This window comes from Argiope bruennichi, chromosome X1 (genome assembly GCF_947563725.1).
Source record: "Argiope bruennichi chromosome X1, qqArgBrue1.1, whole genome shotgun sequence".
NCBI classification, from domain to species: Eukaryota; Metazoa; Arthropoda; class Arachnida; order Araneae; family Araneidae; genus Argiope; species Argiope bruennichi.
This window is the reverse complement of record NC_079162.1, coordinates 110,643,807-110,670,545: the sequence shown is the minus strand read 5'-3', so window position 1 is coordinate 110,670,545 and position 26,739 is coordinate 110,643,807. Positions and strand designations below refer to the sequence as shown.

The following is a 26,739-nucleotide window of genomic DNA, read 5'->3' as shown; positions in this document are numbered from 1 at the left end:
GCTTTTCATTTAACTCAAACCATTATCTACAAAGACTTTAATCTTCCAAAGACTTTGTTTAGAAATAAATCAGATAACCTAAACTATACAAAATACAGCTCAGGATATTAAGTGTTGAGAAAAATTTTAAGCAGTACACTGATTTGTTTGTAAAACCTCATTACCTTGAAATGATTATGTAAGGAAATGAAAAATCGGAATGAGCAGTATTAAGAAAATACTACGATAAAGGATGAAAATCATTACAGATAATAAAAATTTTTCATTTTTGACATTTTGGTATTAAATTGAATCTAGCTTTTTGAAATTATATTTAAGAGGTCTTTTTTATGTACTATAAGTATGATTTTAAATTTAATCATCTTACTTTATAAATCAATATAATTTATGAACTCTTACTTGATAATCTTTGTGCATGATAAATAATCAGAATTATTAAAATTCATATTTAATCATTTGACTTTAAACTGACATATGCGACTTTAAATTGTAATTATGCATTAGCTAACATATTAATATCGTGACTTTTAGTGCTTCAACTCGTATTAACTAGTTATTTTTTAATGCTTTACAGAATTATTTTTTATGATCATGAGCATAATTAATGATGAATTTTTAGGTTATGTATACTATGTAATAACAACAAGCTGAATTCAAGACTCTATTAAATATTAGCTAATAATGAAGTCTTCTTCAGAATTCTTTTGTGTGTGTGTGTGTGTGTGTGTGTGTGTGTGTGTGTGTGTGTGTGTGTGTGTGTGTGTGTGTGCGTGCGTGCGTGCGTGTGTGTGTTGAGGAGCATTATTAGTGATTAATTTGTAGGTTTGTTATTATGTAATGGTAAGAAGCCGACATCAATTCTCTATTAAATGTTAGCTAATGGTCAAGTCCTCTTCAGAAATATTTTTTCTCATGTTGATTAGTATCATTAGTGAAGAACTTTTAGGCTTGGTAAACAATGTAATAATAAGAACCTGACGTCAATTCTCTATTAAATATTAGCTAATGGTGAAGTATTCTTCAGAATTATTTTTTCTCATGTTCACGAGTTATCATTAGTGAAGAACTTTTAGGTTTGGTATACAATGTAATAATAAGAACCTGACGTCAATTCTATGTTAGATATTAACTAATGGTGAAGTCTTCTTCGGAATATCTTTTTTATCATGTTGATGAGTATCATTAGTGAACTTTTTGGTTTGGTATGCTACGTAATAATAAAAAGCTGACATCAATTATCTATTAAGTATTAGCTAATGGTGAAGACTTCTTCAGAATTCTTTTGTGTGTGTGTGTGTGTGTGTGTGTGTGTGTGTGTGTGTGTGTGTGTGTGTGTGTGTGTGTGTGTGTGTGTGTGTGTGTGTGTGTGTGTGTACGTGCGTGTGTGTGTGTATGTGTGTACGTGCGCGCGTGTGTGTATGTATGTATGTATGTACGTGCGCGCGCGTGTGTATGTATGTACGTGCGCGCGTGTGTGTGTGTGTATGTGTGTGTGTGTGTGTGTGTATGTGTATGTGTATGTGTGTGTGTGTGTTGAGGAGCACTATTAGTGATTAATTTTTAGGTTTGTTATTATGTAATGGTAAAAAGCCGACATCAATTCTCTATTAAATATTAGCTAATGGTGAAGTCCTCTTCAGAAATATTTTTTCTCATGTTGATTAGTATCATTAGTGAAGAACTTTTAGGCTTGGTAAACAATGTAATAATAAGAACCTGACGTCAATTCTCTATTAAATATTAGCTAATGGTGAAGTATTCTTCAGAATTATTTTTTCTCATGTTGACGAGTTATCATTAGTAAAAAACTTTTAGGTTTGGTATACAATGTAATAATAAAAACCTGACGTCAATTCTATGTTAGATATTTGCTAATGGTAAAGTCTTCTTCAGAATATCTTTTTTATCATGTTGATGAGTATCATTAGTGAACTGTTAGGTTTGGTATACTACGTAATAATAAAAAGCTGACATCAATTATCTATTAAGTATTAGCTAATGGTGAAGACTTCTTTAGAATTACTTTCTTATGTTGATGAACATCATTAGTGATAATTTTTTTTAAATATTCTGTATAATAATAACGATTTAGCTACAATTCTCTATTAAATATTAGCTAATGGTGAAATATTCTTCAGAATTACTTTTTCTTGGATAATAAAACATATCAATATCAAAATTCACCATTAACAAAAATTTCCCAATCAATATCCATCACTAAGCTGCTTTATGTGATTTCATTATCAAAAATTAACCCTTAAATATCTTGTCTACACATTTTTAAAAATGTAATTTGATTTATTTATTACATATTCATATCCTTCAGAGTTATTTATGCAAAAAGAGATTAACTTTCTTTAAATAATCATTACCAATAAATATCCTTTTTGGATATTTTGGAATCACCTTGAATTATTTCAAATTACCATTAGGCATAAGCTAATACTTCCTTGCCTCATCTGGATGCTGCAAATTGCATTACAGAAATGTGTATTTTCCTGTTTATTCTTTTGTTGCGCTTCAGCTCTAAACACAAGTACATCATCGCTCCAGCTAAATCTTTCCCGGCTATTTTATTAAAGGAAATCGATAAGGTTGAATATGAGACTTCCGAAAGAAGCGCAAAAAGAAAATTTATTTGGGATTAAGAGAAGTATTTTCTGAAAATAAGAAAATTTCCCCTCCCCCGAGATTCTAATGAATAATGCATCAGCACAAATATTCTGGTCGATAAAGATGTTTCGCACCTCAAAAGGAAATAAGTGATAACCAAATTGTTTGTGCATATAAAGTAAGTAATATGCTCATTTTTTCTATTTCGTCATGAATATGTGTTACCGGCAACGTATGAAACGACGGCGTTCTATAGAATGCCTAGTTATTGTTTATAATACCGGACATTGTTAGGCAAAGTATAAAATAAGAGAATTGCATACTTTCCTTAGACATTGTATATAATACCTAGGCATTCTACAGAATTACAAGTGCTATTTAGGTAAAGCATGAAAAAAGGGCCTAATAAGGCTATTATATAAATGACATGCATTCTTCAAAATACAAATGTTATTTTGAAAAAATAATGAGAGTGCCATTAAAAAAATTATTCGAAATACGTAAAGAAAAATGATAGTTGTACTAAAGAAAATTTATCCCTTTCTTATAAAGTAAAGCAAAACTTATATATAAAATAAAATTAAACTAACATAAAAAATAAGAAATTAAAATTTACTTACTTCTTTCAACGTGTTGTTCTTGAATGATATTTTGAATTATAACCTACTTGCAGCATGGTAGACTTGAATGAAATTTTAAATTATAACCTACTTGTTGCAACATGGTAGGCTTGAATGACATTTTGAATTATAACTTATTGGCAGCATGGTAGACTTGAATGACATTTTGAATTATAACCTACTTGTTGCAACATGGTAGGCTTAAATGACATTTCGAATTACATTTCATTAAATTTTTCACACAAAGACATTTCATATTTTGGTTCTTTGTGTTATACATATATTTGGCGAATCGGTAGTCGCTTTCACTGGACTGAGCAATTACAACTGACCGGAAAGGAATTTCGTGTTTAGGAATGTCTTCAATTCTACTTCAGTTCTTAGAGCATAAAGTGAATTGTTATCTCGCATATACTTGTTTTAAAATATACTTAATCGCATATACTTGTTTAGTTCAGAAGTTCCAAATCGGTAGAAACCATCTTCTGTCACACTCATTACAACTGCCAACATATTGAGCGAATAGAAAAAGTATCCCATACTTTACCGAATTCTCTTTTGTATACTATAGAATGCCTAGGAAATGTGTGAAATAAGAATCGTTTCATACATTGCCTGTTAGTTTTATGTATTATATACAATGCGTGGGCATTCTATAGAATGCTGGATTTCATACTTTGCAGGTAACATATGCATAAGAGTTTTACTGATGATTATAAACTGAATTACTTTACATTTATAATACATTTATATTACTGAACAAATGTTGATAGACTGATAAAAATGCATGATACGGTTAAAATTTTGCAAAAAGGAATACTTTAAACATTGATTGAAGGCAAATTTCTTTTGACTTTTACGAAGTAGAACAAATGGTAATAGGTAATAATAATAGTTATAGAAATAGATTGTAAACATTAAAAAATGAAATTTTAATTACATTCAAGTTTCAGACCTCTTCATGTCCGAAAGGAACCATATTTAGTTTTATATCTGTCAAATAATGAGTACAGAAATTTGAAAAGGATCAGCCAAAACGAACGAAATTTAGTTTGTGGTTCTTTACACAAAATTGTAATTTTTTCCCTTTCAAATTTTGCGCCACCTTTATCAAAAAGAACAATTTCTGTCTATTCATTAGTGTGTGTTTAAACATAATATCTAAAAAATGCTAACAGGATAAGTAGATTAATTTTATCTTAAAAATAAGCACTTTGTAAATACTTTTTGAGCCCATTTAGAGAATTTGTAATTTTTTTTCCTTCAAATTTTGGGCCACCTTTATCAATAGGAGCAATTTCTGTCTATTTGTTCCTTTGTGTTTAAACATAATATCTAAAAAATGCTAACAGGATAAGTAGATTAATTTTATCTTAAAAATAAGCACTTTGTAAATACTTTTTGAGCCCATTAGAGAATTTGTAATTTTTTTTCCTTCAAATTTTGGGCCACCTTTATCAATAGTAGCAATTTCTGTCTATTTGTCCCTTTGTGTTTAAACGTAATATCTAAAAAATGCTAACAGGATAAGTAGATTAATTTTATCTTAAAAATAAGCACTTTGTAAATACTTTTTGAGCCCATTTAGAGAATTTGTAATTTTTTTTCCTTCAAATTTTGGGCCACCTTTATCAATAGGAGCAATTTCTGTCTATTTGTCCCTTTGTGTTTAAACGTAATATCTAAAAAATGCTAACAGGATAAGTAGATTAATTTTATCTTAAAAATAAGCACTTTGTAAATACTTTTTGAGCCCATTTAGAGAATTTGTAATTTTTTTCCTTCAAATTTTGGGACACCTTTATCAATAGGATCAATTTATGTCTATTTATCCCTTTGTGTTTAAACGTAATATCTAAAAAATGCTAACAGGATAAGTAGATTAATTTTATCTTAAAAATAAGCACTTTGTAAATACTTTTTCAGCCCCTTTAGAGAATTTGTAATTTTTTTCCTTCAAATTTTGGTCCACCTTTATCAATAGGAGCAATTTCTGTCTATTAATCCCTTTGTGTTTAAACAAAATATCTAAAAATTGCTTACAGGATGAGTAGATTAATTTTATCTTAAAAATAAGCACTTTGTAAATACTTTTTAAGACCCTTTAGAGAAAAAAATAACTCACCTTAATGCAGTATATTTTATTATAAAATTATGAGTCCGATGAAATAAATTAAGTTAGGATACTAACTAATTAAGTATTCAGTTTTATAAAAATATAAACATAAAATATTAACACTAATTATTGAATATTTTTTACCAACAATGGAACCAAGTTATTTTAATTATTTTCCAAGCAATATTCAAGATTTGTTTGAAAAATCTTATTAAAAGACTTTCAATGTATATGTTCAATCATATAATTACATTACAGTCAGTAGTCTAATGAAAAAGCTTACCTTCCTACTTCACCTTCATTAACATTACAATTCATCCAAAAAAAAAAAGGTTAATAACTTAAGTAAACTCACCGAAAATCATGCTAATTTTATTAAATATGTAAATGAAAGATTGTTTCTTTTTAGATATTTTTCCAAACTCTTTCAGTTTGTTTATTTTTATCATTACTAAACTGACACGCATGGTTTTTCATGAATTATTTTCAAAAAGAAAAGGTTTTTCCCTATCTAAATGAGCAAAAAGAGGTGAAAAAGTCAATAAACAAACGGTATATATTCTCCCATATCTAAAAGAGAAGAAAGAAAAGTTAAAAAAAAAAAATGAAAAGAATATATTTTTCTCATACCATCAGATTTATATATATATATATAAACTGAGATTAAATTTTTTCCACTGACCTCCGGACACATTGACATTGAAAGATTCGTTACCACAAAGAAGATACAGTCATATAATTGGGCAGAGCGAGGGTGGTGAATTTTTTTTTTTCAATCAGAATGAAAAAAATAGGCACCTCGATAAAAACTAAGCCCGTTTAAGGTCCTTATATTCTGACCATAAAAAATAAGCAGTTTTAAGGACTTTTTATGGCGCTACGTCCTCTCGCTAAGAACTCTTTAAATGAATTTTGGCATATGGATTTATCACCAAAACCGTAGATTTGCTTTAAAATTCAAAGAAAATCCAACAAAGAATTGATTGTCTGTTGGTCTGTCTTTTCGTATGCATGATAGCGCAATAACTCAAAAACGCAGAGAACTGAATATATGAAATTTCATATGTGATCTTATCACCAAAATTGTAAATAATTGGTAACTTTTTAATTTAATCGGACGCCAAAAAGTCGCCTAAATTCCATACATATTTCACCGCAGTACACAGTGAAGATAAGCTCAAAACATGTTTTACTAAAAAGAGAAAAACTCACCCATTGCTTTCAATAGTTTTGCCAAATATTTGAAGACAAGCTTGTTTATTGATCATTTCGTTATGATGACTTAGGTAAACGATGTCAAAACTGTTTTACCAAAAATGTATTTCCATAAAAAAAAATTTTTTCTTAAAATTAGGTATAAGAAACTAACTTAGATTTCACATCTCAACTCTAAATTTGTTTCAGAAGTAGAGAAATGTATTTAAAAAATTTCTGAAAAAGGATCAATTTCTACTTGCTCTTTAATATTTTATGTAACGTAATGTAATGTCTTTAATGTAACAAAATGCTCTTTAATGTTTTGTTAATTAACTAATCAAGCATTAAAGAGAATTCATCCATTCCGTTTATCATGCAGAAAACCAGCACATTAAAATGATATCTCGGAACCTCGATACATTGAAAATGGAAAATTTTAGTTTCAGCTAAATAGAGGTGAATAAAAATCATGTTGCGTTGCCCGTCCTAAAATAATGTCAAAAGAATTGATGCTTAAATTGATGGAAAAATTTAAAAAGTATTCAAAAAGGGTTTTTTTTTTCGACAAAAGAGTGCGCATGCGCCAGCAAAGCCGTGGAGGCCATTTGTTCTATGTACTATTCCCATACATAGCCCTGTGCAGTGTACTTTACAATTCAATAAAAATATAACAATTTAAAGAAAAAAAATGTGTTTTTTATTTAATTCAAATCTTGAATTAACACGTTGTTAAATCGTACAACGCTTCATTTTTACTAATCCTAAACTATCAGCTTTCAAATGGTTTCTTAATAGGTTTGCCAACACTATTGTACGAATGGTGGCAAATTCCCATCTTGCGTTAATTTTGGGAACCTTTTATAATGAAAAGTAAATAAATGTGTACTTTGCTTAGCATCGTAGCCAGACCTTTGTAGCATTAATAAATCATAAACTAAAACTTAGCGCCAGACATTTATAGTATACAACAACTTTCTACAAAAGTCTAAGAAGGAGAATCTTAAGGTATATTAACACCATAGAGCTAAATATTGATTATTTTCTGTTTTATTCATTAATCTTAGTAGACCAAGTTACATAAAGGAATTCTTTATGGTAATTTAGCCTGCTAAATGACACGTAATTAGTCATTAACTTGCTCCAACAACTTGTACTGAAAAATAAATTGCCCGAAATTGTGTGAGCACAAAGGCCACTTTGTCTTTAAACGCTGTCAGAAGTCTTCAAACGCTGAGGGGGAAAGTAAAATAATCAATAAAGGGGAACTAACAGGTTCTCTCCTAACTTTGAGAGATTACCAGCATTTTCTTACCTAGCTAATTTTCAGCTCATTATTTTCTTGTTAGGATAATCTTTCTGATCACTAATGAACTCATAAGAAAGCGACAGCTGCAACTCAGATATGCATAGGAACCCCAACTATGCATTCTTATGACGTAAATTTACTTTTTAAGTATAGAAAAAAAGTTCAACAAAACAATTTTTTTAAATACATTGTAATACAAAATACAATATTGCGTATACAGTACTTTAGTAATTACATTGTAATACAGAATACAATATTGCGCATGCAGTATTTTTGTAATTACATTGTAATACAAAATACAATATTGCGTATACAGTACTTTTGTAATTACATTGTAATACAAAATACAATATTGCGTATACAGTATTTTTTAATTGTATTGTAATACTAGATACAATATTGCGTATTGTATCTTGTATTACAATACAATTAAAATACATTACATTGTAATACAAAATACAATATTGCATACACAGTACTTTTGTTATTATATTGTAATACAAAATACAATATTGCGTATTCACATTCCTCTTTAGACTCACCAATAACCTACAAGGCTAAAACATGGGATACAACGCCTAAGCAGTATGAATTTAAGAACAGAGCGCCTGGGTTCTATCCTCCAACTGTGATAAACTTTAGGATGATAAATAAACCGATTGATAGATATACGAGTAGACAAATAATTGCTTAACATTATCAGACTTGTTTTTGGAAACTTTTTTGAATTCCCTTCAAGCGAAACACAAGTATTAATCACTGTAATTAAATTGTAATACAAAATACAATATTGCATATTCACATTCGTCTTTAGACTCACTAGTAACCTACAAGGCTAAAACATAGGATACAACGTCTGAGGAGCATGAATCCGAGAAAGCAGTGCCTGGGTTCTATCCTCCGACTGTGATAAACTTTAGGGTGATAAATAAACTAATTGATAGTTATACGAGTAAGCAAATAATTGATCAACTTTATCAGACTTCTTTCTGTAACCCGTTTTGGTTTCTCTTTAAGCGAAACACAAATGTGAACCAGTTTTCTATAAAAGTTTTCCAGACAGTCAGTAAAAAGAAAAATAACTTAGAAGAAAATATATCATCTACAACCGTATACCTACAAATTAGAAAGATTATTTTTAAAATATTATTTTAATTAGAAATATTATTTTTAAAAATATTTCACGTCTCGGTTTTCAAGTATTAAATGACGTCATCTTATCCTGAAAAATTCCAAAGAGAAATTTTATTTATTAGAACCGAATTCACCTAATTTTGATCACAATGAATTATTTCTTAAATTCTTTCTCCAAGTAAACATATAACAAACAACTACAAATTATTTGTACAAGCAACCTATGCTTTTAAGTTGTTTCCTGAACACTCGTAAAGAGAATTTTTAAGTGGAAACACTAGCTTAAATGCTAAATAACCTTGATTTAAATCTCTGCTCTAGAAGATAAATTCGGAGTTGTAGAAAGTATTCTACGAAGAGTTAAGTAAATTTCAAACTCTTGACTAGAAAACTAATGAAAGAAGGGAAAGCTTTCCAGATTATCGCACTTTAACAGCTCTGTTTGTGTTACGGTTTGGGATCTCACATTCGTTTAATGTATCTTTGGAAATTCTTCGAGAGCATTGAAAGTAATTGGAACTCCTTAGAAAATTCTGGTAAATGTGGGTCACAAGATATTTATTCATATCTCACGTGAAATTCTATTTCATTTTTATTAGTTTTCATCATTACAAATGAATTAGAAAAATCGGTAATTTATTATAAAATATGAAGAATTCTGCATAGATAGTATTCTTCTAAAATATTTATCAATTTTTCCATTTCACGTTTAATAATTCATTAAAAATGAATTAGAAAATTTGACATTTTATTGCAGAATATGAATAATTCTATCAAAATAAAATCATCACAAGATACTTATTAATATTTTTATTTCATATTTACTAAAGTTCTATCTTTGAACCTAGAACTAGAAATCGAATAAATGAACTGAAAGCTTGACATTTTATTACAAAATATGAACAATCATTTATGTACATTCTTTTTCTTTCAAGTTCACACTTCGTTAGAAATCTTTATATTTAATCAAAAGATCACACACCGAACTTCAAACCTTTACTCATTGTGCTTTCCCCTTATCATGTTTACAGGTCTACACAGAGGCAGATATAATCCCAAAAATATGTTTCTCGGACCCATAGATATCTGAAATAAGGAAATACATCAAATTCTCGTGGTCAGATTTTTTTATAACTACATTGATTTCCCATTGTACATTTCGTATACGAAGAAATAAAAAGGGCAAATTATAATAGATATCATAAAATAAATCAGATTTTCGGTTCTGTTGTAATTGAAACACTTATGTGAATAAATATTACAGTATTACAGTTCATGAAAAGTAAAAGGGACACACACACGTATGTGTGTGTGTCCCTTTTACACGTATGTGTGTGTGTGTGTGTCCCTTTTACACGTATGTGTGTGTGTGTGTGTCCCTTTTACACGTGTGTGTGTGTGTGTACACCCCTTTTACACGTGTGTGTGTGTGTGCGCGCGCGCACACCAGAAGCACTTAACAGCTCTCTTCAGCTTTATCTGCATTTAGCTAACTACCATGGTGAATACTTAAAAATATATTTAGCTAACTAATTCAAATAAAAATTTTCACATTTTCTTTCTAATTTTTTTATTAAAGAATAATAAATATAAGGCAACCTCTTTAAAACACATGCTTTTATTTGTGTGCTTAAAAAAGAAGCAAATTCTTTTAATCAACTATCTGGAAATCAATACAATAAACCATAAAATCATGAAAAGCTTTAAGTTATTAATTAAATTTAGTTATTTAAAACTGCAATTCTATAAGTAAATTGCAATTTTTATAATATTCATATTTCAATTTTTAATTAAATTTAGAAATCTAATATGCATTGTGCATTATTTTATTCATCGCAATATTTTAGATGCTTCGTATTTTTGCGAATTTGCTTTAATTTCCAGATTTTTAATTGAAAAAAACGTATCTTCAAAAATGTTTTTAATATTTATTAGTTGAAAGTTTTTATACTGAATACGTTTCATATTTCAGTATTATAAATTTTATGGAATCTCGTAATTGATTTTGCATCAAATAATATCATCAATTATTTCTTTAAAAGGATAGTCTGATATTTTGTTTTAAGTTTATACCTTTTTATAATATTTTTTTTATTTTTTATTTTAAAAATATGATTTTCTTAGCAATAGGTGAAATCTTCAATCGTTGAAGACTGCTTTTTCCCCTTTTTTTCTGTCAGAAAATCTCATTGTTACTTTGAAACTGCATAACCAATTCCTTTATTCTAGATTAAAATCGTAACTTTAAATTAAATGAAATTCTGCCAGTATTAAAATACCGCAATGTCATAGAGGAAACACAGCTAAAAAAAAATTAAATTTCTAGCGCATCAAGAAGTGAGTGTAAATTCGATTGTCAAATTCTATCTTTACGAAAATGAAATAAGTGAAATTAAATAAAGGCATATAAAGATCAAACTCTGCTTATCTCCAAATACTACTAATTACCTCTAAGACTACTTTTTTAAAAAATCTAACATATCACCGATACTTTCTTTTAATTTATTATTTTCGAAATATGAAACAATTTTTCAGAAATAATCTTCGCAAAACAGCAAAAATGTTTTTATAATTACTCACTTATTTTTTTTTTATGATGATGCACCATCTCCTCCACAGTTTTAAAATTTTCTCAAAACTTTGTTAAACTATTCTAAACAAAAAGTATGTGCATTCAGAGAATAATTTTCTCAACTTTCAAAGTCTTTTCAAGAGCAAATAAAAAAAAGGCAAAAGTCAAATTGCCGTGCTACATTCTTTTCAAAGAGCCATTGTGTCTCTTTCAACCAAGCAATTAAACTCCAAGACCTCGGAGTTATATTTGCTTGGCCTTAGAAGTTAAACTTTTCAGAGCTTGGCTCCAGCTTAAAGGAGCTTTTTCTTTGTTACGGCACGTTTTCTACCGTTTTATCGTCTGGGAGCGTTCCTTTCTTTTTATGTGAGAAAGAAATTTCGAAAATTCGTTTCGCGTATCGCTCCCTCTCTTTCTTATAGGAAAGGAATTTTCAGGTAGGATTTTACTAATTATTTCAAAGCAGCATATCGTAGCTGATTAAAGGAAACGCCTTTGGAATAATTCAGTTCCAAAAAATGGAAAATGTTATGAAAATATCTCCAACAAATTTTTTTAACAAATTTCAGCCAGAATTTGATGATAGTTTTGGTAAACTATTCTAAACAAAAAGTATGTGCATTCAGAGAATAATTTTCTCAACTTTCAAAGTCTTTTCAAGAGCAAATAAAAAAAAGGCAAGAGTCAAATTACCGTGCTAAATTCTTTTCAAAGAGCCATTGTGTCTCTTACAACTAAGCAATTAAAATCCAAGACTGCGAAGTTATATTTGCTTGGATTTAGAAGTTAAACTTTTCAGAGCTCGGCTGCAGCTTAAAGGAGCTTTTTCTTTGTTACGTCACATTTTCTACCTGTTTTATCGTCTCGACGCGTTCCTTTCTTTTTAGTGGGAAAGAAATTTTGAAAATTCGTTTCGCGTTTTGTTCCCTTCCTTTCTTATAGGAAAGGAATTTTCAGGTAGTACTTTACTAATTATTTCAATGCAGCATATCGCATCTGAAGCGGCACTTTAGGAATTATCCAATTCCAAAAAATGGAAAATGTTATGAAAATGTCTCCAACAAATGTCTTTAATAAATTTCAGTCAGAATTTGATGATAATATACCAGTATTATTAAACTTTTGACAAACAGTTAAAGAAACATTAAAACTCAACACTGCAAAAATATTATTACTAAGAATTAAAAATGTGATGAAAATGTATTTCCACAGATTAATGAATCCAAAGAATTTTTATAGAGATTCAGATGCTGACATATTTTTGCTGATAAATAAATAATATTCTGTATACAAACTTTTCATTTTTAATTTAATTTCAAATAAATCATTTTGTTTGATTGTTTTTTTTTAAATTTAATTCAATGACTCTAATTGTCTTTTATTTGATTGTTTAGTTTTATATCATCGTTACATTCAACAACTTTTACTAATAATTTTTTTATTATATTTTAAAATCTTTTTACGATTTTTTTAAATACAAAAATCCCTTCGTATCGTTCTTTTTCGTTTTCTATTCCTCGACAGACAGAATTGAAATTAACTTCTCTTCGATCTAGTTGAGATCCAACCAATATAATTTTTCACTTTTGAATAACTCTGAGCTGTATTGCCTAAAAATAATGTTATAAATAATGTTCTGAAAATAATATTCTGATCAAAACTGACAATTAAAGCTCCGAATCCTTCATTTCAGCATCTTTAAATTCATACTTCTGCATAATTCTTCATGAAAGTAATAACTGACACTGCATAATCTTTTTGGAATTACCATGTAATTCCAATCATCCTATGACTCAAAACGACCTTAATTTCCTGATAAAAAATCGGTCGTTAAAGTCGTTTATTTTAGAATCATCAAATTCACACCATGTTCTTTTGGAATCACCAGGTAATTCCAATCATCCAATGATTCAAAACGAGCATAATTTCCTGATAAAAAAATCGATAATTAAGAATTCCGAATCATATATCTCAGATGATTGAAATTACCAAGTAATCCCAATCATCAATTAAAAATAGAATTAATTAATATACAATTAAAATCAAAAATTAAAAGTTTTGGATCATTTATTTCAGAATAATCAAATTCACACGATTTTCTTCTTGAATTAGAATTCTTCTAGAAGTAATTTCGATCATCCTATGACTCAAAACGAGCTTAGTTTCCTGCTTAAAAATTGATAGTTAAGAATTCCAAATCATATATTTCAGAATCATTAAACCCACACTATGTTCTTTTGGAATTACTAAATAATTCCATTGTTATTATGACTCAAAACGAGCTTATTTTCCTGATCCAAAATCATTATTTAAATGTTCTGAATCCTTTATTTCAGAATCATCAAATGCATACGATGTTCTTTTGGAATTACTAAGTAATTCCAATCCTCCTATGACTCAAAACGAGCTTAATTTCCTGATTAAAAATTCGTAATTAAATTTTCTGAATTATTCATTCTTGAATCATCAAATCCACCAGAAATATAGTTCGTCTTTTAAGTAGAAGATGTATTACACACATGGTTAAGCATTTTGGAATGGATAATTAAATCCAAGCATACTTTCTAAAATGCTACAACTCTTTATGAGCTTAATTTACTGATTAGTGCATGATAATTCTAGTCCTAAATCATTTCGCTCAGAATTATCAAATTCACATGGTGTAAATGACTTTGGGTCAGTGATTCCAAATATAAGAACAAAAACATTATAACTTAAAACGAGCTTAATTTTCTAATTAATAATTGTTAGTTTAAATTCTAAACCAGAATCATCGAATGTTAAAATAAAACTTCAAATACTGCAGTATTAATCATATTTTGCTGATTGGAATATAATAAATCTCCAAAATCAATATTTAATTTCAATAACATTGATCCAAAATGAAATAACTGTTGCTTTTCCTTTATATCTGTAAATAAATTTCTACGTAATAAATCAATGATATATGTAATGGCAACTAAAATCATGTGGACGGAAATATTGAAAATCAATATTTCCTGCCTAGAAGGCGAAAGTCTGTCAAACTGTTCAAATGTATGATTAAATACATCATTTATTTTTTTCATTTTTCAGTTGTGTTCACTGCATTAAATTGGCCATTGGTTATACAATGATGAAATTCCAATTAACGAAAGATAATTTGTAATGAATTTTGAATCAGAGTTCCAAGTCCGATTTTACAGGGATTATTTGACAGTTCTTAACTTAATGATAATTAATATTTCTGTTATTAATATTGGTAAGGTTTGTTGTCGCTATCAAAGGAGAGTAACACTCGTTGATATTTACTACAATATAGGTATAGCGAAGTATGGAAGTATGTAAAATTTTTTGGTTGAAGCAGAATGCAGGTTTGAAGCAGTGAAGAGACATTTTACATTTTTAAATTCGTTTTATTCTCTCGTGGGAGACAGGCATGATTTATTTACAAGAACGCGCAGCGCGGCATAAAAGCAGAAGTAAGAAAGAGCAAAAGGGCCGAAACAAATGATCACTAGTCTTATATAACATGGGATTTCTGGCCACATGCCGATGGAATACATATGTTGACCTTTGACAAGGGCAACGGAAGTATCACTTTCATTTGATGCGTAGTACTGATGGTGCATTATTTTTACAGAGGAATTAATTAAACCGAAAGTGGAATTGGATCACGAAATAAGAGAAAATTTTTAGAATGAAGTCACTATGGGCCAAATTAAGATAAATCTTGGAAATTAATTAGATTAAAATTAGAATTAAAATTATATATAAGCAGTTGCATAGTCGAAAGAAGAAGCTTTTGAAATTTTAAACTTTTGATTTACTTCACTACGGGAGGCATAATTTACGTATAAAGAATAAGTGATAAGAAATACGACAGTCTACATTGCGACACAAGAGCAGAAGAGACAGAAATTTTTCCCTTCGATCATTTTACTATGAGATTTTCATTGGTTAAGCGGAATTGAATCAGGAAATAAAAGAACATTTCAGAGTGAAGTTAATGTGAGCTAATTTCAAAATTACGAGATTAATTATATTATATATGTATATAATAAGCATAGTTAAAAAATCATCAATATTTTGATGACATCAAGTTTGATTGGAAATTTTGAGGCAATATATTTTTTTTATAGAATTTACTCCTTCACTATTTTTTTTTTTTTTTTTGTTGTTGTTATTTCTCTTAGAAATACAATAATTAGAGAAAAATGACCGGTAATGAGATACTTTGCTAATATCAGATACTCCTGTATCGCTTCAATTTGGAGTGTGCTACAGTATTTATTATTCGCGTCTGTGTCGATTTACTAAAGTTCTATTACTGATACAATGATTCGGCTGAATCTGGAGCTAGCAGCAGCAGATGGCAACTCCATTTGGGAAACAGAAGAGAATGTCATATTAGGAAAGTATCTCAATTTTGGACACTTTCCTTGATGGATTTCGAATATTCGATTTCATGAAAAATTTTGAAATGAGATAAAAGAGGAAATGAGGAAAGATTTGGAATAAATAATATTTGAAAGAAACAGAAATACAAAAAGAGAAATTTTAAAATATAAAATAATTAGTGGACCTGTTAAATTCATCATACTTTTTGAGTTCCAATAATAAATCGAATTTAAATGAAATTATTTTTCAAGAGTATATGTCTTATGAACTAGCATTATATTGTTTTTTTAAAAAGACAACATAAAAATATCATATTTAAAAAAAATTCGAAGGAGTGATTTATTAATTTTAATTCTTATTGCATTTATAAGATATCAGAGCTGACAATTTCTGCAATAAACAAAATCCCCTAATTCCATAATGTACGATAATCCACCTTTTTTCTTAATGTTTTATCTTTCGTGAAACAAGTTTAGAAAAAGGCCAAATAATTTCTGTAAACTCTGCTTTCAGAATGAGGAAAGTTATTCACTGATCCGGTTTTAATTCGTTTTAGTGTTTACCTAAATATGTTGAGAGTTTCAAGTAACAAGATTCCTACAAGAGTGGCGAACTTAGTGAACAATCGTTTCAACATATCGTGCAACATCACACGAAAGTGTGTTTGTTCATCAGTTTTTATTTGGGTCGTTTCCAAACCAAAAGATGGAAAAGTGATAGTTCGATATCACAGCACACAACAAAAACTTATCGCTTTATTTAATATACACAGCGTAATCGTAACGTACTAAAAAATATTCTTGGCTTTATACGCTCGGTATTAAGGCTTAGAAAACAATAATTTCTTAGTTCATTAAAAACGTTAGTTCAACAATTGTTTACATTTTAACGATAATTCATGAAAAAGTCAAAGTTTTAGCTAAATAGTTGTCCGACAAAGAAAAAGGATTCCTATTTTTTAATGAGCTTATTTTTATTTAATAAACAAATTGATTGTAACGTACAAGAAAAATATTCTTGGCTTTGTAGGCTCGGCATTAAGGCTAAGAAAACAACAGTTGTTTACACTTCAACGATACATCATTAAAAAAAATTAAGTATTGGTTAAATTGTAGTCCGACAAAGAAAAAAAGATATTCCTATTTTTTAATGAATTTATCTTTATTTAATATACAGTGTGATCGTAACGTACTGCAAAAATGTTCTTGGCTTTACACGCTCGATATTAAGGCTCAGAAAACAACAGTTCCTGATATTTTGATGGCAATTCATGAAAAAAATTAAACTATTGGCTGAATAGTTGTCTGACAAAGATAAGAAAAGAGATTCCGATTTTTAAATGAAATGATCTTTATTTAATATACAGTGTGATCGTAATATACCAGAAAAATATTCTTGGCTTTGAACGCTCTGTATTATGGCTTAGAAAAGAACAGTTGCTTACATTCTGACGAATTTCATCAAAAAATTAAAGTGTAGGCTAAATAGTTGTCCGACAAAGAAAAAAAATAATTCCTATTTTTTAATGTCATTTTGGATATAATTTGAATTTCCAATTCATCCCATTAATATAAATTAATTAATAAATAATTGTACATAATTTCCTATAAATTATTAGTTAACTCTTATCTAAACCTTAGTAATTTATTAAGCCCCTATAACCCAACATACTGAATCATTTCTGTTAAAAGATAGATTAGGCTCGAAAGCCGAAGGGAATTATTTTCCCATAAATTATAAAATTATTCCATTAAGAGTTCGAAATTTTTCTTACTGTTCAGACTATTAGAAAATAACACTCTGGCAAGTAACAATGTTGCTTTTCTCCTATAGTTTTGGTGGAGATTATATGGATAATTCATATATCTTTTGAAAATAATTTCATTGAAAACTACGTGAACATACTTTTCGTTAACGATTCGTGAATGTAATAATATAATTTTATAATCAATTTTTCACTCATTTCCTGATGTCACAATTTTTAATATATCTAATGTAATATTTTCAGAATTTAAATTTGAATTAAGGAATTTAATTCTACTTTGATTCCCTACTAGTAGCACAACTTGATAGCAAATTTTAGGAAAAATTAATATCTACATTCAAAAATATTTATAATAAATTATAAATTTAAAGTCTATAAATTAGAAAGTATTAAAAAACTACTTTTGACATACTAATAAATATGCGCTTTTAAAAACTGTTTTTAACTTCACTTGCTTGACTTTCAACAAATTAAAACACGGTTGATTGAAAATTCAAAGCACCTAAAGATAAAGTTTCTTTCTCTTTATAATCGAGATTTAAAAAAGCATATATTTAGCAAACAAAGTAAAAAAATTGCAGAGGTTTAATAAGAAAAATATCATGATAAAAATTAGAAAGGTCTATAAATAATAAAATCTAGATAAAAAAAAAAGCACATAAATATAGTAAGAAAAATTCAAAATAATAGAAGTTTTGTTCGAGTAAGGGGCAAAAATGTAAAAATATTTTAAAAATTATTTGTGCAAATATTTTTATAACAAATTTTTAACATTTTTTTTTTAATTTTTACTGGGCCATTACGACTCAATAGTACAGTCTAGGTTTCTTAACCCGAGGATCTCAAGTTCGAATCCCAATACTACCAAAGCTCTGCTATCCATGGGATCCAAGCGCCTTATACCACCTCCCTTCGACATAATATGGGAAGTAGTAAAAGAGATGCCGATTGAAAAAAGTTCTGTTCATCTGATTTCGACTCAAATTAACGAATCTTCCAAAATGGTCATCTCTCTTTGTGAACATTCAAGAAAGAATACATTGATATAGCTATAAATAAATTATTAAATGCATAGCTAAATAACATGCTTTTAAAGCTATGAATAAAGAATAATTTGCAAAATTTACCACACCGTTTAATAAAAATTAATCTGTAGTGAAATGTTGCAATTTCATAATGGAAAATAATAAGCACTAGGTTATATTTGGCTTGCCACTCTGCTAACTTTCACCCCATAACTAATATGGACGTACACTTATAACAACCATCATTCTCATTCATATGACAAATTGCAGAATTTTTTGCCAAGTCAAATGCCAAACCACTGCGGCCACCACATATTTAAAAAAAAAAAAAGCGAGTGTATTTCGTAGAAGAGTAAAATGTTGAGTGATTTAATTTCTTAGATTAATGAATAGCATTTTTGGTACAAGCAAATTATTTCACATTTCTTAACCGTGTTCAGACGACGAAAATAAAAACTTGAGTTGGCACGCCACTCGCCGAGTTCCCCGAAGTAATCAAAGACAGCAAAGTGACTAACGGGAGAAATGCCGTAAAAAAATAATTTGGAGTTAAAACAAAAATTAAATTTTTCGCATTAAACTAAGATTTGCCAATTTTTTTTTCTAAGCTCAAAGAAAACAACAGCTGGTCAGTTAATTATTTAATGAATTACGACGGATCAAACTGAGCAATATCAAACACATATAGCGAAAGTGACAACGCAAACGATTTCACATCTAATTATATATTGTCTTAAACTGCATTGACGTGTCCCGTTCTTTTCTTTTCATTCTTTTTTTTTTTTACTATAAAGTCTACTATACGGACTATACTACGGATTTACTATAAAGTTACTATACGGAAATTAAATTGACAGGACGATTTGATGTTTAACACTCGAACATGAATTCATTTCGTTATAACAAATATAAAAATACTTATGCCTTTTTATTTAAATAAAACTTCGTATTTCAAGTTTTACTTCATATCTCACTAATAAATATCATATCATTTATCATATTCCATATGGAAAAAAATTACAGAAACCAAATCAGCAAAGAAAGGGACGAATAAGTTGTAATAAATATTAACGAGGTTTATTGTAAAGTTTAGAACATACTATAGTTTGACGTAAGAAAATTTTTATAATAAAATTATTATTTGAATTTGAAATTCCATACCGATCATATCTAATAAATAAACATCGTAGCTCAAATTTCCTATTTTATAAACAAAAAAATAAACTGAATGTGACTAACAAATGTGTACCAAACAACTAATCAATACTAAATATTCTAAAGCCCATATAATTTTTATCATATTGTTTATTTTATTTTTATATAAAACTCAAAAAACATAATTTATACATTTATCATTTCTCTAAAAATAATGTATTCACAAAAGATAAACAAAGGCAAAACGTTTGACAACCTGGCTAGGACTGCTAGGCATGTTTTATAATCAGTAGTGTCCCAGTCAAAGCAGAACATAAGGAAAAGCAAGTTAAACATGAACAATAATATAAAGCATAAACAAAATAGGAAAACAAAACTAGACTGAACACAAGAAATTCATTCTTTTTTAAAGAAATAAATAAAATAAAATATTCCGATACTCTTGTCATTTCAGTTCACGCAAGCTGCAATAGTTTCAGAAAAATGTTTTTATCGATTACACATCTTCAGAACACAAGGTGAGCCATTTGGCTGAATGCTAAAAGAATGTTAAGTAAGAACCAAAGAAAATCAAGCTGTTATAACATTCCTTTCGAAAGTTAAAATGTTGGGTGGGCAAAACGAAATATAAAGCAGGGATAAAACGCATTTTGGAGAAATTTCAGAAATGAATGCCGAAATGCAAATTTGAGAAAACGAGCAAAACGAAGCTCAAATTTTTGTGATGCTACATATCTAAGATAATGCAAATCAGTTAGAAAATGCAGAAATAATGCGCTAAATGCACAAAGGAAAACTGAATAAATTGTAGTTTTTTGTCCAAAACTGCAAATAATACAGAAATAAGTCTCTGGGGAATAACTAGATAACTTTGATTTTGTTTTTGAGAAATTTATTTTGAATATGACTATTCAGAATTATTTATAGATTAAATAAAGAAGTTTAAAAACAAATCTGGATTAATTATGTATGAGAAGTACATATAACTTGTTATCCAACAGATAAAACAAAAATGTTGATATTAAGAATTACTTACCTTAATACGAAGAAATAGAATCCGGATTCTTATTCCGAAATCACTTTCGGGATGAAATTCAAATTAGTTCTGGAAAAAAAGGAAAGACTATTGTAAGAACATGTAAACAATTTTCTGTGGAATACAGCATAATATAGTAACAAAGTACAAAGGGAAAACGAAGCATTAGTGCTGTTTAGCTTTCAAAACAAAAAGGATAATTCCTTAATTCTTATCAAAAACTAAAAAATTCTAGCAAATTAAATGTTCAACAGCAATTACACGCACATATTTCCACATTTACGAATTTGTATTCTGAAAAAAATTCTGAACAATAGGACTCACAAAATCTAACGCAAAATATAAATATTATATCGAGTTTCTTTCTTAAATGTAACATATAAAAACTATTTTACTGTTAACATTAATTAATTAACGTAAAAGGAAATACAAAAAGAAAGGGAATACAAAAATATATTTACTTCTATTATTACCATCTTTTCAGAAAAAATATATTACTGTTATAGTTTTATCAAAAATAATAAATTATTGCATATTAAATGTTCAACTACATTACACACATTAAGAGCTTATTTTTTGAAAAAATCATGCAAATAAGAATTGACTAGTAACATATAGTCAAGTATAAACACTAACCAAATTTTGTATTAAATTTCTGCAAACAATGTTCACTAACAATAATCATTGACAACAATATATGCAATATATAAAATATATATCTCTCAACCTTACAATATATGACTATTTATTCTTCACCAAAAACAAATTTATAATCATCAGGTTTAAAAACATGAAAAAGCATTAAAAATATTTGAGTAAATTTTAGACACTCAATTATAAACAAACTTCCAATTTATTTACATCTGGTAATCGAACTATTATAAACAGGTTTCAAAGTTTAAGGTTTATCTTCAGCGATATTTTTTAATAATACCGCCATTAAAATCACTTAGTATCTATCGGACCCTCATCTGCTATTGTATTAAAACATTGCCGTCAAAGGCATTATTGCATTTACTAAAGAAAACAACTTTTCCATTAGACGTTATTTACACGAAGGAATTGGCTATCAATGGTGCTATGTGCAGTACGATTAAAGCAAATATTTAACAAATGACGAATGAGTTCATTCCTTTGTAAATATTAGGAAACCTGTGGACAAATAACTGACAAATAAGAAATCACTTACCAATTAAGAATTATTCTCACCATTATTTTCTAAAATTTAAACCTCAGATAATCCAACAGTTATGTAGGAACAATCAATTTGAGTTGAGCAATTACAATCCTGCTTATTAGCGAAATTTATAGGCCACGTTGAATTTGACGAATGCAACACTTTTGAAAATTTAATTATGTAAGTATTTTAGAGGTGAAAATGACAATATCTGAAAGTTCTTAAGAATTAATGCATGTTAAAACTCTGATTTATCCTCAAACAATCAAGAAATGAATTCAATATATATGTATACATCGATAAGACATAATATTGCGATACGATATTTTCGTTAATTTCGCCAAAGTTGTATCAAATATTAAAATATTCGCCAAACGTCCTTCAAGTACCATTATTTTGGCTTTTTATTTGGCGAGCTGCCGCCTAACAAAACTTCAAAAATGGCGAAGATACCATACATTTTAAACTATTCGTAAGCTTGCTTGTTGTTAAATATTTTACAAAAAGCAACATCTGTAATGTTTTAAATATATTTTATGACTATCCGATTGTGAAAACTAAGAAGAAACTGGCAACAATATGAATGAAACTTACCAATTCCTAATTTAATTCCTAATTTGGCGAGCTGCCGCCTAACAAAACTTCAGAAATGGCGAAGATACCATACATTTTAAACTATTCGTAAGCTTGCTTGTTGTTAAATATTTTACAATAAGCAACATCGGTAATGTTTTAAATATATTTTATGACTATCCGATTGTGAAAATTAAGAAAAAAATTATAACAATACATATGAATGAAACTTACCAATTCCTAATTTAAGAGTGAAATCAATGACAAATTTTTATCTTCATCCAGCGATCAAAATGTTAAAACTGCTTGAAAATGAACTTGTTAAGAGAACAGACCTTTGTCTCGGCGGATGGACTCACACACTAAGAATTAAGGGAAGTGCGGAAATTGCCAGACATTTAACACACTGACTGCAACCTTACGAATATTCAAAATTTCTTCAACGTCACCCTTTTTTGTCGAATGGAACCGTCTTGAAACTTGTAGTCTATTGGTTGCTTCATATTACTCATATAGACACCTGCTTCCGGTCTGAATGTTTGTTCTTTAATTTATTAGAAAGAAATTATTTATTTTTGATGGAAATGGAAAAAAATTAGTTTATTTTTCTGAATTTTTTTTAGATGATTGCTTTCAAAAAAACTTTCACCAGAATTGAAAATTAAATGATAGATCACGCAATTTTATCGGCATAGAAACAAGAAAGTGACAGTTGGAAGAAATGAAATTAACAACGATATTTTATAAAAAAAGAACAATTAATAAATTTAAGACTGTTTAATTATATTTTAAATTATGTTTATTTCTCAACTTTTTTTTATTACAAATAGTTTTTTTACGTAATATAATGAATATTTTTTTTCTTCTTTTATTTAATACCCATTTTATAAAGTAGCATAAAGTGCATAAAAATTCGTAAATTATCATTACGAAACGAAATAACAATTGATTTTAATCAAATTAAAATTATTAAAATTGATTAATAAATATGTCATTAAATTTCAATTTTTATTAATTAAAATTGATTAATGAAATTGAAATTTAATGAGATTGAAATTTATGTATTCAATCTCATTGATTTGAAATATTAATGAAAATGAATACATAAACCTGTGTCAGCACAAATAAAATTTCAAATATCTTTATAAATATTTAATATATCAGGATGTTTCAGAAAAAATCTATAATAACTAATTGGAACTTAGTACTGCTCAATTGTATTGAATTCAATAATATTATATCATTATTCATATATTATTATTCATATATTATTATTTATATATTATTATTCAATTCAATATAATTTGAACTATTATTCAAATTGAAAATTAAGTTCTGAAAAAACAAAAATATTGTTTTATTATCGGGAACACAAAATGATGTAAAAATTTACAGCTTCGGTAGATCTGGAAGGAAATAAAAAGTCGACTGCTAAATTCGATCTTTTCAAACATAAAAGAAGTAATGATAAATAAAAGAATGAAAATGGAATATCTGGATAATTTATTCAAAAGCAAGACAAACCTGACCATTTTTTCAAATCATCCAGATTTTCCTTGTTGGGGCGGTTCTAGAATGTCTTATCAGTACAGATTTGGCTTGCACATGATACTTTCGTGTAACTGCACTTGTTCATTAAAAATATTTCTAATCTACTACATTAAAAAAAAAATTCTATTTCTAGTCAGAGCAATTACCCTTTCTACCTGCAGTAAAAGGCTGAAGAAAAATTCTTCTAAAGTTAATTTTGAAACAATCAGCTATATCATGTATAGGGTTTTTTTTTTTTTTTTGAATTTGAGTAATATACTAACAAGCGCAATCTCAAGCATTTCACTGAAATCATGATTATTGTAAGCTCATTTGTTTTTGATTAAAATCAAAACTTCAGTTTAATTGACATTCTGATTGAATATTATTTGAATTATAATTTCAAATTGAAAATTAAATTCTGAAAAAACAAAACTACTGTTTTATCATCGGGATCACAAAACTGTACAAAAATTCACAGCTTCAGTACATCTGGAAGGAATTGAAAAGTCGACTGTTGCTGCGAAACAGGTATGCGAAAATCGGGACTGTCTCAACTAATTTGCGGAATATGACATTATTTCACAAGCACATACTGGTAGATTTGAAATAGCGTCGCAGTGAGTCATTCATATCTTGATACTTGTATCAAAAGCTTTAACAAGTATTTGCAACGAAATTATAGTTTAGGCGGTTTAATATCAATATGAGAATATATCCAAATCCCAAATATTATACCAAATGCTCAAAAATAAGATTATACCCAAATACATAACTATCGTATGGATATACGGCCTTCCTTCAGACGGAAGTCGTCAAAAATGCCATAGAAATTGAAAATATCGATAAACGAACGTAAAAAGTGTATTCCAACATTTATTTCTTTAGTTTGATAAATTTCTGAGTTCACAAAATTTCAAGAAGTAACTATTTTTTACTGGAGAGATCAAAAACATGGAGATTCAAAAAAAAAAAAAACTCAAGGAAATTTTTAATGACTACAATACCTTTTCTTTTGATATTTTGCATACGAGAAAGTAAAAGTCCCAGAGAAAAATTTTAATGAAATGAATTCTGCAGAATTAGATTATGGACCACTCGTAAGTGTCTGATATTCATAATACTTCTAGAATTTTTGTCCTGAGGCTTAGCTCGAAAAAGAAGGAAAAGAAGTTATTTCAACTTACACTCAGTTTTTTTTTGGATATAGAAAAAAAAATATAAGTTGAAAATAATGAGAAAAAACGGGGATAAAATAACGACTTTCATTAGAAAAAAAAAATACCTGTAAAAAAGCAAATGTGTATGTGCCATCAATTTAGATTATATTTTTAAGAGTGGTAAGATTGCATAAAAAATTAATTCGCATGCCCATTTCAATCTTCACAAGGGAAACTGTTAGTAAAATCAAATATTTTCCCCACAGTCTATTTAAATACAAAACGAAATGCGGAAGGAAAAAAAGCGAAGAAAAACTGAGAAATTACGACTCGTCCTTTTTCAATATTTAGCGTAATCAGACCAATGCAAACATAAAATAAAAGTAACCCAGACAGTAAAAAAATAAATACACGCTAAAAAAAGTAAAATTTTTTTTCACAGATTTTGCAATCTAACTCAATAAGAAAGGTGCGGTGGAATATATTTTATTAAATAAGAAAAAATCGATCCGATGAATCAAGAATAGGCTCTTTTTTTTTCGTGTTCCTTTTTTGCATTCATTTCCTGTAATACGCGTCAGAAAATGACTGAAAAGACGAGTGATAGAATTGGGTTTTAAGTTATAGTAGCTGGCCTGGATCCAAATCTTTTTTGCTTCTATTTCCCCTTTTTTCTAACTCTGTAAATGACCAAAAAGTCAGAAATTTTGAAGTGTCTTATGAATCATAATACTGAGATGGCTTCCCTTAAATATATACAGATATATATATTTGCTATTTGATTTTGGTGATACAGCAATCTCGAAATATAAATGTTAAATAAAAGAGTTCTTTAGAAACGTCTTTTGAATGTTTCCCACAAAAGCTTGCAATCAAATAAATTCTTGCTTTTTTTTTTTCCTATTCGATAAATAACTAGAAAGGCGGAAAATTTTGAAGTTCTTATGATTTATAATGGTGAGATGACTTCCTGAAAAAATCTCTGCTATTTGATTTTGGAGATACAACAATCGCAAAATATAAATGTTAAATAAAGTCATTCTTTTGAATGTTTCCAGCAAAAAGGTTACAATGAAATAGAGAAGAATAGGAAAGAAATTTCCTTATCTTCAGATAAGAGCTTCTAAAGCAGCTCAATTATTTTGAAAAGATCTTTCTCGGCTCTCTCGGAAAAAAAGTTCGGAAAAAAAAAACGAATTAAGTCAATAGATATTTTCTATCCGACTGGAGTTAAAAAGTGAAACAGTCGTCTGGCGGTAAACAAAGTTGGGAAATGCTAAACATTTCTGAATATTGACAAGAGGCAACAATTTTATATTATTTTATATGCAAAAACTGTTTACAAAAATTGCGCACTATTTGCAAAAGGACTTTAAAACA

General features: G+C 28.3%; 1 protein-coding gene across 1 annotated transcript in view; it reads right to left on the bottom strand.

Annotated features, from left to right (window-relative positions):
• LOC129958547 (hexosaminidase D-like) overlaps positions 1–20,963 on the bottom strand; it is a 202,848-nt gene extending 181,885 nt beyond the window's left edge. Inside the window, exon 1 of the mRNA XM_056071088.1 lies at positions 20,920–20,963. The gene's annotated coding sequence lies outside the window, so the exon portion shown is untranslated. The remainder of the gene's footprint in view (positions 1–20,919) is intronic.
• Between the last annotated feature and the right edge of the window lie 5,776 nt (positions 20,964–26,739).